Genomic DNA, 15,301 nt, shown 5'->3' with positions numbered 1-15,301 from the left:
TCGCTATACGGTGTATCGCTTTTGAGAAAGTCTTGATGAATATGACTGTATTCTACCACCATTGGGATTCAAACAGATTCAGATGATGGGAAGATAAATAAATGCCCTTCAGAATAAAATGTATGTGGTTTTCTGAGTGTAACTAAATATCCCTGACCCTCCGGGAGCAGGTCTGCCCTCATTCAGTCTCTACTTAAGATTCCCTGACTGTTGCCTTTCTTCAGGAAGTGCCGTTTCTCCAGTTGCGCATGTTTTTCCATCGGATTCCAAATGCAAACGCGAGTTGAATGTGCAGAGCTTTGTGAAGTCTCCCTCCTCCCACACGTTTCCCAAAGTGGCAGGCGGTCCGTCAACTTCTCCTTTGATGCATTTGGATCATGCAATGCGGAAACCTTTAGGAGGTATCTTTGGTGTTTTTGTGCAAACAGAAACATTTCCACAGACTTTGGTCTTACAAATGGGTTCATTCTTTGATTCCCAAAGTATTCTTAGCCCAAATTAATAATCCCTCCTCTTTTCTTTGATCTCCTAACATGTTTTGACTGTCAACTGTCTGTCTTCCTCGGTGGCATCTGCTGATCTTTCTCATATTCAAAAGGAAGACAAAAAGAACTTGCTGGAATTATTACATGGGAAAAATCAAGAAAATATCAAAGTGATCAGCAGACGCCTCTAAAGAAGACTGGCAGTTGACAGTCAAAACATGTCAGAAGATCAAAGTAAATTACCTGAAAGACAGTTGTCTGAATAAATTAAGCCTTAAAAAGAAGACAAAAATAATTTACTAGAATTATTATGCGTTATCATTATTAAAATAATTACTGTACATGTTTTGGCGGTCAACTGCCAGTCTTCTTCAGAGGCGTCTGCTGATCGTTTTGAAATTTTCTTGATTTTTATCCACATAATAATTCCAGCAAGATTTTTCTGTTCTTTATTATAAAAAAAAGACAAACAAGAACTTGCTGGAATTGTTATGTGGAAGTCAAGGAAACATCAAAGAGATCAGCAGACGTCTGTGAAGAAGACTGGCAGTTGACAGTCGAAACATGTCAGGACATCAAAGTAAATTTCCTAAAAATCAGTTGTCCGAGTAATTGAAACCTTAATATATTATTCAAAAAGAAGACAAGAAGAACTTGATGGAATTGTTACGCGGAATTCAAAGGAAATATCAAAGCGAAACATGTCAGGAGATCAAAGGAGATTTCCTGAAAAACAGTTGTCTGAATAAATGAAACCTTAACATATTATTCTTTGGTTTTTGTTAGATGCTGAGAAAAGTAAGGGCTGACTGCCTTCAAATGGTATTTTTTTTCTTTGGTCACTCTTTTCAGTAGCCAATCACAGGCGGTTTCTGGAGATCAAAGTGCATTTCCTGAAAAAAGTTGTAAACTTTAAAAATAAACAACACCTTAATATATTATTAAAAAAGAAGACATCATGAACTTGCTGGAATGAATGATAACAATTTTAATGCCATTATTGCCATAAGTGAATTCAGTTTTTTCCATTCGTTTTCTATGGTCATGGAACATTGGAGCCCCTACACAAGTACTGGTACTTTAAATGAGCGAGTCACCAAAGGTCATTTTCAAATTGTGGCTGAAGGCGATTGTTCTGAAAACAGGCGCCAATCTTTGGGAAACTTTCCCTTTATTTCAATCACTGAACCATAACCACTTAAAGACTTTTCCCAAACTATTTTAATGTCTTTACTGGGACAATATTAAAGGTCTAGTGTTCCTCACACAGATCCATATGTACAGATTAAACTCTAGAGGACTAGAAAAATGTAAAGTCAGGGTGGGTTTCTCGTGGGTTGGTTCTTTAGTTCTAAGGGTCAGTCTGATGGTGTTAGGGTGTGTGTGTGTGTGTGTGTGTGTGTGTGTGCGTGTGTGTGTGCGTGTGCGTGTGCGTGAACTGCAGGGGGGGATGGGCGGCTCCTTCAGTCCGAGACAGCCAAGGGACGTAAGCCATTTGGTCAACATTCCACCAGGAGCATAACTAATTACTATTGTGTGTGTTTCTGTTTGTGCGTGCGTGCGTGTGTGAGAACATTCCATACACACAACTTGACCAGACCACTGCCTGATCAGCTGTGTGATGACACGGTTATTTATCTGCTCAATAAGTCTTTTAATCTGAAAATTATAACACAGTCTGCTTCACTTTCTATACATTTAGGCTTTGTACACACGACACGTAGCTGTGTATTTTTTATAAACCAATATTTAACCTCCTCTGTTTACCAAAGAAATACTTATATATCATCATTTTTAAATAAAATTCCATCCACACCAAACTGCAAAAATTTGGGGTTGCGAGACACTGGGAGCGGGTCACCAGATGTTTTCAAGCAACTATGAACTTTTTTTGAACAATTTGAGCCCATTTTTGCTTATTTTTACCCTTTTTCTGCAACTACACCAAACTTGTCATATTTTAACCTATTTTCATAACTTTTTCTTGCCATATTTTTGCTCCTTTTAATGGATTGTTGCTACATGAATCCCATTTCTGACACTTTTCAATCAAATTTCAATGCCTTTTCTGCATATTTTTTCCTCTTCCAAGACATTTTCAGCACTTATAAACCCTTTCCACCACTTTTTCCACCTAATGTTGTATATTTTGACCCATTATTGTCACTTTTAACCTCTTTTCACCATATTTCCTGCTTAAAAAACGATTTTCTAGTCTTGAAAAGTCATGGAATAATTTTACTGTTTTGGAAAAGTTTTGGAAATATAGCCTATTTTATTTCAATGTTTAAAATATGTTAAACCCCAAAAATGATAAGCGTTATCTCGAAGTGAAAGTGCTGCATACTTCAGCTGGGGTACACTAAAAACCAGGAAATACATACGCAAAAAAATATCTTAGCACTTCAGAACTAAGTCATGGAAATTTGGTAAAATATTTTGGAAAAGCTTTGAAAAATCATGGTGAAAAAAGTGTGGGAACCCTGGTACCACAACCCCCTATTTCTGCCACTTTTAAGGCAATATTGACACTTTTAACCTTTTTTTAACACTTTTTCTGTCTGTTTTTGGCCACTTTAATTTGCAACTTTTAACCAATTTCTGTTGTTTTTAAAATCTCATTTCACCACCTTTTCCACCATTTTGATTGATTTAAAGACTGTTGTGGCTGATGATGAATTACTAGAGTTTTCCAGAGTGTTGAATGTGGCTCTGATGACCAAGTGGTCGTTCTTTCCTTTTAGGAACACAAATGTACTATTTGGCTTTAGCGTGGCCATCTAAGGGTGTACTCACACTGGCAACCAGGGCCGTTCCTAACCAGCTCTGTGCATGTGTGAAACCATGGGGGGCCAATGTCTGGCCTGCGTAGGTGTGAACTGCACCGCAGGGGGGGTTAACGCCCCGATGGTCCTGCTGGAAGAGGTGGTCCAAAAAGCGTGCCAGACTGGCAGGGTTGGCCGCGCATGCGCACGCACAACTCGACTCGACCCGCGCGCAAAATGTGATGACGTTGGTACCGCGCGACGCTTTACGGCACATAAACATACCAAGGGTATAAATATACATATAAACACATATTACTGGCATATTAACCCATATAAACCAGAAAATATGGAAATGGGACATTTTACTGCTGCAAATGTGTAACATATTACTGGTATTTTGTGGACAGGACACATGTGGTTGGCTATTATATAACCCAGAAAAAAATGGAAATTGGACATTGTGCTGCTGCTAATGTATAAATAATATAAATATATATATATGGTGTTTCAGTGTTCTGGAACACATACGAACTCTGTAGAATGAAAACAAACACAGTGTCTTGCGGAGCAAAGTGTAGTGTATTAATTTATTCATCTAAATGTAACCAAAAACAGAACATCGCAAATACAATACATGTGATATATGCACCGGGAAAACTGTGAGCCGCTGCAAACATTGTTGGCTTTCATTCACACAATGATTCATGTTTTCTCTGTCATTTTTACTTTCTCCTGCGGGCCGAGTTGCATGCTCCAAAGGGCCGGATTAGGCCCCCGGGCCATGAGTTTGACACAGGTAGTCTAAGGAGATCCCAGGGACTCCAAAGGCTGGCCTGGCCAGGGAAGTTTGTATTAAAGATCAGATAAAACGCTTGACTGCAGTGAGGCGCCAAGGTTAATACGCATCCCGGTACCAGTCTGCGGACCTTTTGTGGACCTCTGGGAACCACTGTGTCCCATCATACACAGTTTAACATGAAGTAACGCTTCATGCTGAATGCTGTGAGTGAAACGTGTTGTGAGTCATGTGTTTTCGTGCGGGATTGGCATCAACAGAATGTGTTTGGAATCTGTGGGATCTGATGTGTTGGTCGATGTAATCTCTCACTCCCGTGAATGAGCTCAGAGTGTTTTGACATTTCTGTTGGACGGCATGGGGTCGACTGTGCTTTGCTTTGCATTCCAGCGCAGGTAGCCTCCAGTAGCTATCTGCTCAGCAGGGGGGCGATGAGGATGCCATCAGATAGAGACGCTATTGTCCTTACAGTGTGTGTGTGTGTGTGTGTGTTGACGATCCTATCTAACCTAAAACACATGTTGCACAGCTGCAGTGTGCATGGTAAAGCCCTCATCTGTTACAAGAAAAAACAAAAATTAAAAAACGCTAAAAAAAAATTCTGGAATTTTTACCAATTGTTCCGTGATTCTTCAATAGTCACACTGTACATTTTTAGTGAGGAGGGTATGTGTAGGTTTTCATGCGTCCTTATTTTTCTTGCATTTTCAGCTTCTAATATCTAAAAAATGACACCACATAGGAAACTGAAACGTGGTACAGTAACACAGCTCCACCTACTCTCTCAGAATATATAAAAAGATCTGCTATACATCCTATGTGATGGACATACCAACCAATCAAAATTGGAAAAAAGTTTATCAGGATTTGGGTCTGGAACATGTTTGGGTCTTCAGTAAATAACTTCGCATTAGCCTCAGCTCTATGTAATTTAATCAGCTTTGAGCTATGAACATAGACTACTGTTCACGTCACTAAGGATTAGTCACATACTGTATATACTGTGCATTGGTTCTTGGGTGACAGTCATTTTAAAACCAAACAAACACTTTTTTTTTATTGTTTTCATGGGCCCATAACTGCATGTGGGAATATTGGAAAACATCTGACCTCTTTTATTTATAGTGTCAATGTTACTCTTTCTTTCTCGCGAATATTGAAAATCCTTTACATGAGGCCATTGTAGCCAATATTTATGGCCTCCATTATGGAATTCCCATCCTGAAACAGCTACAGGTACATTATTGTCAGCATTATTTTAATTTTTTTATTATTATTATTTAAAACAAAAATCAAGCTTGAGTTTGGCAATATACAGTATACCCTCAAATGCATCATGTTGTGGGATAATATCACGCATTTACATTAGGGATATAACGATTATCTCAACGCCCGATGCTGGGTTCACGATACGATTCTCTCACGATTTATTTTACAAAATGGGACTGTAGACGAATGATGACTGAAAAATATTCCTTTATTTTTTTCGGGAAAAAACTAGAAAATACTGTACTATTTTCCTTTTGTTTTTCATTGTCAAAAGAATCCCTTGATAAACTATTCAAAACAATGCAAAAATACCAGTCATTGCATTGTATTTACATCAGATATTTGTTTGGACCAGCAGAGGGCGCTGGTAACCCAGAGGTCGATTGGCATGCAGATATTCTAACAGTGAAGAAGAGATGCTATGCTAGCAGACAGAGCTAATAGAAAAACCTGACTTTTACAGATATTCACGTAATATTACGGATATTCTGTCGGTGCTAAAGGGGTAAGGAATCATTTATGGACATGTTTAAGAGTAGAAGGCGGCCAGAAAGAAAGTAGTAAGAGATTCCGCCCGCCGCCTACGCTTCTGGACAAGAGAAGAATAAATAGATAGCGCCCTCTGCTGTTTAAAAAAAGTACAGCGACTCAATTTTCAGAGCATCGATATGAACCGTGATACCTAATAGTCGATTTTTAACTGCCTTACGATTAATCGTTACATCCCTAATTTACATACAATTTTCTGAGTAAACGTGTGAGCAAGATGTCAAATCTCACTAAAAAATCTGGTGATGTAACAGACTTCACCTACTGAAATCTTTTAAACCCTCACCTGTGTTTTGGGACAATAATACACATTTCCACCTAATTTTTCTGCCAATTGGCCAAATTTCTAGCAAAAAACAGACAAATCCCATGTGATGTTCTTTTTTGCACAGATAAAGCATAGAAATATAAAATTAACAACAATAATTAACTCCATTAACCCTAGTAAGCTTGTTTGGCACTGTTTGTGAAGGGTTGATACACAGTAATGACTTCTTATTATAGAAAACACACAAAGGAGTAATTCATAATCAGAGGAGTAGAACAGTGGCATCATGGGAGATGATGAGTTTAAGTACCAACAGAGATCTTAAAGACACAAAGGCACCGAGATGTTAGAGATAAACAGACGTGTGTGTGTGTGTGTGTGTGTATATGTGTGTGTGTGTGCTGGAATGTGTCTATCTCTGACCAGTGGAGCCTGCAGTCGTTTCTTTAAGGCTTCCATGTCTGGAGGTTCACAGCAGTGACACTAAATCTCCCCAAAAAACAGCAAAATAAATCCAAAGGAAAAGGATGAAGTTCTAAAAATGTAAATAAAATAAGTAAATAAATGAAATGTGTGTGTGAAGTGCCCTGACTGTAGTTTGCTACAGTTGTTGTTGTTGCTGCTGCCGCCGATCTCTCCCCACACATGCACACACACACACACACACACACACGTGCACAAGCAGACACACGCGCGCTCTGTTTGGATTGGAATTCTGCTGAGTCGCAGTGAAAACGAGCTGCTTTGTAACCCTGACAACAGTCTGAATCTAAAACCGTTAAAAGATAATTAACACAAGTGTCCAACTTGAGGCGTGAGGGCTAAACTGGGCCAGTGAGGGGATGAAATATGGCCTGTATTTATCAAATATGCCAATAAACCTATATTATTATTGAGATTACACTGGGACTGAACTTGTGGCACTTTTTTCAATTTGTTTTAAAGTCACGCCTTCACGCAAAGAAAATTATGCAATAATAATCATAATAATAATAATGTGTTTTTATAAACATTTCTGACATTAGAAATATTTTTAATATACATTTTTGTTTTAGTGATTTTCTTAATAAAACATAGGCTTACAATGAGTGGTATGGACTGTGAACAACTTTAATGCCACACTAAAGGTCAATAAACAGAACTAAAAAAAAAACGTTTAAAAAAGATGTACATCTCCTCTAGACTGGTGGTTCTCAACCTTGGAGTCAGGACCCCATTTGAGGTCATGAGTTACTGGGAGGGGGTCGCCAGATGTTTTCAAGAAACTAAGGATATTTTTTGAACAATTTGAGTGAAGCTTGTTTTTACCTATTTTTACACTAAACTTGTCAGATTTTCACCTATTTTCATCACTTTTTCTTGTTCCTTTTCATGCATTTTTGCTACATTACTCCCTTTACTGCACATTGTTTTCACTTTCAAGACATTTTTAGGCACTTATAAACCTTTTCCACTCCTTTTCCCGTCCAATGTCACATATGTTGACCCATTATTGTCATGTTTAACCTCTTTTCACTATATTTCATGCTTATTTTTGCCAATTTAACTACATTCACAATTTTTCATGCCCATTCTTTGCCAGTTTAAAGTAATTGTTCCTACTTTTTAAAATTACATTATCCCAACCCCTCCTCCCCCATTTCTGCCACTTTTAAGCCAATATTGACAATTTGAACCCTTTTTTTAACCACTTTTTCTGTTTGTTTTTGGCCACTCTGATTTGCAACTTTTAGTCAGTTTCTGTGGTTTTTAAAATCCCATTTCACCACATTTTCCAACATTTTTTGTCACTTTTAACCCATTTTATTTCTGATTAAAACAAGGATTTACATCTTCTAGATGACTATATACTGTGGCACAAATAATAATAAACTTCCTGGATAACAGTGAATATTATTCAGATAAATAAATAAATGTGGTTATCACAGATTCATAGAATAATAGACCATCATTTTGCTGACTTTATGGATGGACCCTATAAATCTCCCCCCTTTATTCCCCCTTATAGATGATCCTGTCTCCACATGACTGTTCATCTCTGTGTTCAACCACCTTCAGGTACAGTGGGGGTCCCTGGTCTCTGGAACCTTTATTTTGGGGGTCGTGGGCTGAAAAGGTTGAGAACCACTGATCTACATAATTGATTCATTTGTATTTGATAAAAAATATCTTTAATTCTGAGATATATCCCATAAGCCTTTGCATGTCCTCTTCTTTACCGTTTTTAGTGTTTATGCTTTATTGCATTGAAAACATGGCGCCCATAAACCAAAGAGTGTAACACACACACGTGCACACAAATCCCTCTTTGTGCCTTAAACAGCATCTTTCTTTCTCCACTCTGAGTTTCTTGGTTTGATTTTCCTCTCCTTAACTCATGGGAACTGGAACAAGTGGAAATTTCCAAGTCGGGAACCAAACATTTGTGGTGCGACAGCGGGTGTGTCCAATATTATGAGTTAAAGTCCGATAATTAAAGTCTCTCTCACTCAAAACTGAGAAGAAAAAGTCATTTGAGCTTCTTTTTTAGGTGGAAAAACAACATTAGGGCATAAAACACTGTTAAAGGAACGACTGTAAAACCGTAGTGTTTGTGTTTGGACGGTAAGAAAAGTCTGTTTTCTTTTTTCTTTCTCTATAATGAAACCGAAGACAACAAGCCGTCAGACAACACGTACAAACCGCCGCACAAAGATGTATGAATAACATAAAATGCAAAAACTTTTTTTCAAATCAGCATTTTTGCACAATTTTACATTTAAAAAATTTCCCCGATTCCTTTGAAGTGTTCACCCATTTCTTTTTAATTTCTGCATCAGTTTACATCATCTTTCTGTGATGTCATTACAAGCTATTAATACTTCATGTAATCATGCCAAACAGGCTGTTTCTGTTTTGTAGAAGTGCGCCAAATGCACACGCTGAAATCACAAGATTTGACGTTTGCTAACGTTGCAACACATTAGGCCACCAGTTTAATGGTGATAAATAGTGTATAAATGCTTTCTATTTTCCCAAAACATGTGATGTTTAGTCTAGTCCCATGTCATATACATTACTGCAACTATTTCCATTTCAGAATGTGAACTCGGAGTCGTCATTGCGAGTTACGTCGTATTTTACGTGAGATTTGGCATTAAATGTCTCTTTGCCAATCTGGTTACAGTGAAAAATTGCGTGATATTGTCCAAAAACATGTTGCAATTTACGCTTGATTTTGTTTAGAAATGTATTTTAAATGAAAAATAATAGCAGTAGTGCCATTTTGAATTTCAGATTTTTTATCCGTTTTCCGAGATCACAGAAAATCAAGTTTTTTTTTTGGGTCTGCCTTTGTTGTCAAAGGTTGTTTGCTTTGGTTTTCTTCCAGGTACTTTGACTTGCTCCCACCAAACAAAAACATGGCTGTTTAGTTAATCAGGGTCTCTAGATCATTTTTGCTCAAGGGGCCAAATACTGTACGCACAGGTTTGACCTGAAGTGGGCCGCAGACTTGAGGTGGGCAAAAAAGGCATTTTTATCATTATTGTGCCCTATTAGTTTGTCCTTCCATTTATTAATGATATATATTCAGTATGTAATGTATCAAAGCAAGAAATAACAGATATCAGTCTCTGCAGCATCATCACTTCTAAATTCTTTAGACTAATAACCTATTTTTGTTTATTATTTTTGGAAAATCTGGATGGTTGTTTGTGAAAAACTGCAGGATTTTGAAAAAAAAAATTGAGTTCTTCCACAATTTACGATTAAAAATGACTGCACTCATGCGATAATAGCACAGAAAAAATGCGATTTCCCTGCAAATATTGTTGAGTTTCTTTGAATTTGGAGGGATTGTGATCTAAAACTTAATTATTTGGTCAATAAATGTATTATATTACATACTGTAGTTGTGACCATTAAGCTCCTCTTAAGGAAGAATACGCTAAACTTTAATTAAGGGGAAAATATAAGAAGAGAGGACAGTGGTACATCCTAGTGAGGGGGAGAAACAAGGGAGAGGGAGTTAGGGGGGGCGTTTAAAGATTCCTGGAAAATCTGAGGTTGGAAGACGTTTGTTTTACTTCATTTTCCAAATTTTTCTTAAATGCTGAGAAAAGTAAGACCTGACCAACATTTAAAGCTGGATTTCAGCTTAACATTTTTGTTGTGTTTGATTTACTTTACGTTCTCTTTTTTTTTATGTATATCATTTATTCACTAAAACTCGAGATGGAAGCTTCTATAAGAAAAATGACATGTTGGGGAATGTGTGAGGGAGGATATGTCGCACTGTAAAACCCAGTTGAGCGGTAATAAATAGCCACTGAGGCCAGGCGGGGGGGCGGGGTGAGGGGTCTCTGGGTCGTATGTAGGCTGATAAGTGGATAATAGATGGGCAGACAGATGATGGATGAAAAGGTTGGAGGAGGAGGAGAAAACCAGAGGGCGAGGTTTCAGGTTTCTGTGCCCGCTTTACGCTTTCTTTTCTGCTGAATCAGCAGTTTGTCGTCACAGTTTCTTTTTTTTTTTTTCTTTTTTTTTACCTTCGAGGAAACGCACACAAGAGTTACTGTGTTTAAAAAAAAAAAAACCTCGCACCTACAGCAGGACAGGAAACGGCTTCAGCTGGTGTTTGCAGAGAAGTTTTCACCTTTCGTCAGAGGAACAGGCGCACATTCATCAACTGAAACTCAACATTGAAGGACAGATGTTTTTAAAATGATTTATTAATAATAATAATACAAAATAAGATGATTATTCTTCTTCTGAGGTATAAATTAAACAATAATAGTATATTAAATCTTGTATTTCTCCATCTATTTGCATTTGTTTTACTATATACCATTGTCCTGATGTTAGTTTCCTACTTATTTAACTCATTCAGTGCCGTTTTTGAGCATTTTGACTGATTTTTAAAGACCCACAGAATATTTTGTACTTTGACAATCTGAAATCTGAAAGATTAAAGTCTCTAATTTCCTGTTGGTAAATGTTCCCATTGGTAATGGTTCCTGTTGGTAATGGTTCCCGTGTGTAGATGTTCCGATTGGTGAATTTTGTATTTACAGATATAATAATGAGCTTCATTTGTAATATTCTGTATCATCTCCAATTTAAACTGCTTAAACAGGTTCATGTTTATTATTTTATGGGTTTTTATTAAGGTTTGGTCACTTTTGAAACACATATAAAGTACTGAAGTCTCCTACGATAGCAAGTAATACAGTACGTTATAGATATCAGTATCTCCAGGATCTTTAGATCAAAATATGTGAAAAATGACCGGCTGTTTTTAACTTCCTTTTTCCCCTTTTACCATTTTTTTATGTCAATAATGAGAAAAATAGGAATTTTCAGGGTTTTCTAAAATCTTGGAGCCATAAAACACTGGTTCCATAGAAATTACTCCCTCCTAAATATTTGGGTTAATTTGCTGCTAATGTAGGTTTTTTTGCTAAGGATTGTGGGTAAATGGTAAAGGCGCTTTGATGTGTCTCAGACTGTAACTGGGAGCTTGTTTTTACAGATCATGAGAGCTTTTTAAAGGCGTTAGAGGAGATTACAGTGATGGAAAAGGCTTTTGGGTGTAAAGATGAGGCGGTCCTGCTCAGGATTACCCAAACAGCTCCTGTCAGTCAACACCGTGGGCGGCATGGCAACCTTTATTTTCTTTAAAATCTTACACATTCCTGTCTTTTATTTGATCTGTTCAGCTTCTGCAGGTTAACTTTTTGTTTTGCCTTCAAGAAAGAGAGTTTTTGTTGCTTTTTAGAAGCAGACGACACCAAAAACAAATCTGGACTCACTCGTTCAGCCTTCGTAGAGTTCTGACGTGGTGGTTTTTTGGCCACGTTTTTTGGCTCTGTTTCAATGAGGAGGCTTTTAAAATGTGGACTTAAAATATTTAGTCTCATCCCACCCGTGCGGCTAATGAAAATATACTGAGCGAGGACCCACCGGAGCGCCGCGCCTCTGAAATAATTAGTAACAATCCTCAAACGGGACAAGCCCCACGATCCGATGAAAGCCCCAGTAACCGAGAGACGAGACAACGACTTTCAGGATTGTTTGATCTTGTTTGTGCTGAGTCAGCATTCACAGCATTGAGACTGTGGCTACCAGACACACAAAAAAACATACAAACTTTCACTGATTCACAAAAAGTCCAAAATTAAACTTGTGTGTTTAGAGTTATCGTCGTTACAATTAGATTAAAACCACTTTTTTCCCAGCTTTGGATGAGCTTTTTGCAAAGAAACTGTCCAATCTGGCAACCTTGGTGGAAATGTTTGTATTTGATGCTACCAATTGAACATTTTTCCTTTTTTTGTAGTTTTCTGCCATTACTGCTGTGATGAAATCATCACTGTGTGGTAAATCGCATCTCCAACACAATTTTTACGTACTTTTTTATCCGCATCTTTAAAGGTGCGTTCACACCGAACGCAAACTTCAGCGACTCTGGAAAAGTGACCTCTCTTCAAGCAACGCGACTCACTCGGTTCCAGCGACTCAATCGCGCGATCTGAGTCACTGGAAGTCGCTCAAAGTTTACAAATTTGAACTTTTCAAGCGACTTTGAGTGGCGCTGTGTCACTGTGTCCAATGAGGAGTGACATATGGGAAGATGAAGCAAGAAAAAGCACGACTATGTTAAGCAACTTTAGACGCTGAAGTCACGCACGTTTCAAGGTGCGTTAGCACCGAATGCGACTCTGGCGTCTAGATTGCGTTCAAAATCAATCTAAATGTCGCAACATTTCCATACATTTTGAATGTAATCTTGACGCCAGAGTCGCTGAAGTCGCTTTCAGTGTGAAGAGCACCTTTAGGATACGTCCAGATTTTCCAAAAAAGTGAATTCCTCTCTATTGTTTCGAAAAGTTTCTGTTTTCCACATCATTTCCAAAAAATTATCACATCTACACTGAGACAATGAAACGCTGCGGGTACCATTCCAGAATGTCGTTTTCAAAAGAGACAAAAATTGTGTTGCCAGATTGGGCTGCTTCCTGCCATTTATAGTGTAAAAATAACTTCATTGAACCAAAATAGATAAATCAAAGGAAATTAATTACTATTCTGATAAAGTTCAAACAATTCTTTAATTTGTTTTTTGTTGATTTTGTGTCGTTTTGTTTGCACAGTTTTGTCTTTGGCCAAATTTTCCATTTCCAGCAAAGAAAGTAAAGACTTTTTTTTTTTTTACAGCTGTTGAATCACAATTTTTGCACAATTTGTTTTTGGAGCCGCACACAAATAAACAAAGAGCCTCGTGCTGCTCACAGGCCGCCAGCGTCCCGTGTCTGGTTTTGGGGCATCTTGTCGGTTTTCTCCCACAGACGAAACAAAATCACAACAGCAGCGATCAATGAAGCCAGACGTGGCAACGCACACACACACACACACACATCCAGCGGCGGCTCGCTGCTTTTGGTGCAAAGCGTGGGATCTTTTTTTTTTTTTTTTCCATCGGTGCGACTCCCCTCCTCCTCCTGATAAAGAGGGCCTTGTGTGAGGCGTGGGTGTGAGGAAGGGAGGAGCAGCTCACAGGGCAGAGGTGGATGAAGGGTGTGTGTTTCTGTGTGAGAGCAAAGGGAAAGGAATGGAAACTGTGTGTGTCACTAAATAATAAATATAGCTTTTATTTCTAAGATGGACTAAAACGGCTCCTCAGTGGTCTTCAGTGAAGTGCTGGATGTGTCCAAGGAACCCTGGATATCTTTGAACTTATCAGTGCTCATTTGAACCCATGGTGGTCGTTAGCATGTGTGACGATAAAGGAACGGATGCTTCAGAATCCAACGGAACTTAAAAGAACTAAAAATTGTTTTTTACACTCAGAACTCTGAAGGGATCAAAGAAAAAGTTTTTAGAAAACTGAAATTATTTTTTCTTTTATATGTATTAATTGTATATTTTAAGAACCCCCCCCCCCCATCTCTTTATGTATTCAATTATTTTTTGCTTTTTAACTATTTATTTATTGAGTTATATGAGCACAAAACAACTGTTTTGTGTATTTTTCTGTCATTCCGTGTGTTTTTTGACGTCATAATGTGTTCCTGGAGTTGTTTTGTGTATTGTAATAGTCAATGTGTGTGATTTTTGTGGTGTTTTTCTGTGCTTTAGTTGTTATAATGTCTATTTCTGTTGTTGTTTTGTTTTTGTCATCTTTTTTTTGTAGATTTTTTTGTTGGCGTTTTGTATTTCTGGAGTCAATTTGTGTGTTTTTGGGTTTATATTCTTTTTGTTATGGTTTTGTCATTTATTTGTGTTGTTGTTTTGTGTGTTTTTGTAATTATTTTGTGTATATCTGTTGTGGTTTTGGATGTCTGGAGTCATTTTGTGTATTTTTCTGTCACTGTGTGTTTTTGTTATTTTTTGTGGGTTTCTGGAGCCATTTCATCTATTTGTCCTTCATTTTGTATATTTTCAGTCTAATACTGGATATTTTTTTGTGTTTTTGCTGTTGTTTTGTTTAGTTTTGTTGTTGTTTTTGTAATTGTTTTTGCAGAGTTTGTGTGTGTGTGTTTTTTGTTAACATTTCCTGTTGTGAATTACTGTCTGGAGTCATTTTGTGTATTTTTTTTAATCATAGTTTTGTGTATTTGTGTTGTTGGGGGTCACGCATAGTTAAACCGATGGTCCCATCCCTACTTCACAATGGATGCTAATGAGCTGAGCAAGTGCAAAGTGGAGTTGGATTCTGAATCCCCCCCCTCCCCCTCCCCTCCCCCGCTCCAGCCTGTTTCCAAATGCGTCTGTTTGGAGGTTTCCACGTTCTGTTTGAGAGCTTAACGGTGGCACCGCAGACAAAGGCAGGAGCAGCTCGTGGGCTGCACAGGTTCATTTAAATTAAGGGTCCCCCGTACCCCACCCCCCCATAACTCTAAAGTCTGGTGGGGGTCTCTGGATTTGTGGTTATTGTGTCATTAGTTGAGTTAGTTGTTCAGTCTCATGTCGTCTTAAATCATCTGGTGAGGGTTCTTTAACCTACGGCTCCTGAGCCACACGTGGCTCTTCAGCTCCTCTCCTGAGGCTCCTGTGAGTTGGAGCTACGCTCACTAGTGGATTAAGGAGATCTCATTTTGTCTTATACTATGTTTGTCCTCAAAGTTAGAATGTAGTATGTTCACATTTGATAGAATGAAAATATTAAGTACGCCACAAATACCAG

The 15,301-nt window shown here is 38.0% G+C and overlaps 1 protein-coding gene across 7 annotated transcripts in view; it reads left to right on the top strand.

The window, feature by feature from the left end:
• shroom4 (shroom family member 4) overlaps positions 1-15,301 on the top strand; it is a 104,178-nt gene that overhangs the window by 42,276 nt on the left and 46,601 nt on the right. The gene's annotated exons all lie outside the window — the stretch shown is intronic.

The sequence above is a fragment of the Gouania willdenowi genome, chromosome 18 (assembly GCF_900634775.1).
Source record: "Gouania willdenowi chromosome 18, fGouWil2.1, whole genome shotgun sequence".
Lineage (NCBI taxonomy): Eukaryota > Metazoa > Chordata > Actinopteri > Blenniiformes > Gobiesocidae > Gouania > Gouania willdenowi.
This window is presented reverse-complemented; position numbering and strand designations above follow the sequence as displayed.